At 40.9% G+C, this 3,353-nt stretch overlaps 1 pseudogene; it reads right to left on the reverse strand.

Annotated features, from left to right (window-relative positions):
- Positions 1-2,971: 2,971 nt before the first annotated feature.
- On the reverse strand, positions 2,972-3,091 carry LOC129883766 (5S ribosomal RNA; annotated as a pseudogene).
- Positions 3,092-3,353: the final 262 nt, after the last annotated feature.

Here is a 3,353-nt window from a genome sequence, read left to right on the forward strand (position 1 = left end):
ATTTAGAGGACACTCGAGATGACTACACCGTTACTCGGGTTCTCAAATAAAAGCTTAACTTTCTTATTCTGTCGAGTCTCTAATAACGATTTAAATTGCATATAGTTACTCACTACTCTACTCGTGTATACCGTAACACTTCTTTCCTTGAGTCCCGGGCCAGGATATGTTCTCGTGCACAGTTCACTGCATTATTCACTGAGTCCCTCAATAGAGGGCCAGGATACGTATATAAATATATGATGATGTATTGTAATAAGGTGGTGATGGCACCGGGGCCATGATGGTTTTACAGAGATGATTCACCGGACCCCCGAAAGGGCCGGCTATATGATATGACTCGAACATGCATGTTTTTGTAATTCATAAAGTACATGTACAAGTTTCTGAATTGATGTCTTATCCCCTAATTCTCTATTTCAGATATGTTTCCAGTTGTGTTATATTATGTTTTACATACTCAGTACACATATCGTACTGACCCCCTTTTCTCGGGGGGCTACGTTCATGCCCGCTGGTACAAATACAGATTTTGGGAGTCCGTCAGCTTAGGATTCCATGCAGCTCAGCTAGAAGAGGCTCCATTGTATCGAAGCCTAGTTTTTGATAGTGGCCACGGATGTATAGAAATTGTTTTATCCATTCAGGGGTACGGCGGGGGCCCTGTCCCGCCATATGTTGTCATTTATATGTTTAGAGGTCTGCAGACATGTATATGTGGGTTGTGTATGTCAGTTTGATTCAGCTGGGTCTACATGATATATGATATATATTATTATGTTATGGCAGCCTTGTCGGCTTGTGTGCCCTGTCATGTTGTGATACAAACGAAAAGGGCTACAGTTTATGAAAATGTTATCGCCCAGTGGGGCTCTGTTACATGATATTGTCTTGTTTACGATTCAATGTGACCTCAGCTAATAGATATGTGTACGGGGGGTCCAAGTCGGACCCCAATCGAAGCCTACGGGGTTGGGTCATGAAAGGAGTGGTATCAGAGCAGTTCGTCCTCGGATTGTCTGCAGACCGTGTCTAGTAGAGTCTTGGTTATCGGTGTGTTGCACGCCACATCTATAAACAGGAAGCTATAGGACATTTAGGATGTTACATTTCTTCTACATCTGAGATCGTGCTTTAGATCTGAGTCATAGGAAACATTCCTTATACTAACATTGGATCTTAACAGAAGGACGACACCAACAGAAAGAAGTAATTGACAACATGGAAAGTTACGAAGCACGCATGCAAGTAAAGTAAAGCCACGGAAGATGTCCGTCGGGTAAGGTATTGAAATATAAAGTTGAAATCTGAAAGGAAAACAGACAGGAAGGGCAATGAATACAGTTTGAAGTTGGACATACGAGGTAAGTCAAGTATTTTTATATTACTATTGATATTGAAAGCCCCGTGTGGCTGCAATATGAGATGACATTGAAAGCCCTGTGCGGCTATGATATGATATGTATATATATGTATATATATATATATGTTGGCCCTATAAGGCATTGTTGGTATTTTCTGCGTGCAGGTTTTGGGGTAAGTAAGAAATGTAGAGGAAACTCTGCCGAAAGTTTCCCAGAACAGGGAAAAGGAAATGAAACATAGATTTTTGAGATGTCTGAGGAGTTGATGCCAGGTACCCCTACATTGTTCAACTAAAGCTGTAAGAGGTAACCTTTAGGTGGTCGATAAGAGGCACCCTTTTCACTTGAAGAATTTTATTTCGTAGGAACAAAAGCTTAATTAAGTAGTAAAGTTCAGACTACGGTATCTCCAGCCGTATTGGTACTGTAGAAATATAAACAGAGGGCTTAGGGTGAAGGATAAGATGTCCAGTAGGTCAAATATTAGAAGAAGTACTGTGATGTTTAAGAGGTTCTGATTTCTTCCAACAATGGTTGGAAAATGATGTACGATAATAGTTTATAATTTGCCACTGACTAATTGGGGAAAGAACTTCTAATAGAAGCACCTCAAAGAGATGTCAGGAATCAAATATATATACGAGTTAAAAGGGGGATATGTAAGTATGAACTGAAGAGTGTGATATGAGTATGCAGGGATAAATTGGAACCACTAGTAAGACGCACTTAGTACGCGTTGCCTAAGTTAAAGGCCTGCATTGAGAATGCAGTAAGAGCATGGGGCTTAAGATACAAAGAAATGACGCGGGTACACCACGTATCCCCCAAAATAGTGGAACCCTCAAGGGACGAGGATGGCAAACTTAAGGAATAATTGGCACAACTTGTATTTGTCCCAAGAAACAAAGGATATAGGTTGGGACAAAGCCACTGCTTCAAGAAAACTTGGAATAGTTATCGTCGGAATAATAGTACTGCCTAATTGAAATTGAACGACTACAAGTACAAACAAATGAAAGTACGAGTACCCTCTAAAGGGGGGAAGTTAAGGAGAAAATGGCAAAAGTAAGGTGAAGGCAATCGATATGGGAATATATCTGAGACGAACGTCTTAACTTCAATAAGGTATCTTGTCGAACCAAGTTAAAAAGGTTTGGAGGCTACCAATAGTTGGATGGAAGCCAGAATGCTACATAAGGCAACGTTGAGAAGGTTGTGACGAGACCCTGAACAACATAACCCTAGAAGGCGGCTACATATAAAAACAAAATAGTGTAACCATGAAAGGATATCTAATAATTCAAGAGACACTATGAAGGAGAACGACAACATGCTAGACCAAAAGCCAAAACGTTGGTCATAGAGTTAGTCGCAAATGATGTTGCGATAGATAAATAACTAAACGAAAAGGAATAAAAAGCCTCCTGTGGTAGTAAATGGGGAGAACACAAAGTGAATGGAGGATAGTGGAGATAAAGGTCTACGCCGACACTGGATGTAAGATAAAAGACGAAAGGACAGGGCAAAACATAAAGACCCGCGAGACAACGCTGAGGTAAATCGGGAGCTAAGTTGAGTACCACACCCATTATGGTAAGGATTACAATGAAACGCAACACGAAGACTTCCCAGGGAGGTCACCCATCCCAATATTACTCTCGCCCCAGCACGCTTAACTTCAAAATTCTGATGGAACTTAATACGTTAGTGCTGGTATGATCACGCGAGACAGAAGCATTTGACTAGTAACGGAGAAACGAGATGAGATTATGTACCCGGAGTATTATAAGATATGGTAAAGAAAATCGTAACAAGGTCTTAAGAAAAACAAGAAGGATTAGCTATTTGCTAACTGACGACACACTTGAGTGCCACAGCTCTTCAACATAGAACTAGTTAATGAGAGGAAAACCGCAGAATGGCTATATAGGCCAGTGGGCGAGGGAATTTCGACACCACTTGGTAGCTAACTCTGAGGGCGAAAAAGCA

The sequence above is a fragment of the Solanum dulcamara genome, chromosome 3 (genome assembly GCF_947179165.1).
Source record: "Solanum dulcamara chromosome 3, daSolDulc1.2, whole genome shotgun sequence".
In the NCBI taxonomy this organism is placed as follows: Eukaryota; Viridiplantae; Streptophyta; class Magnoliopsida; order Solanales; family Solanaceae; genus Solanum; species Solanum dulcamara.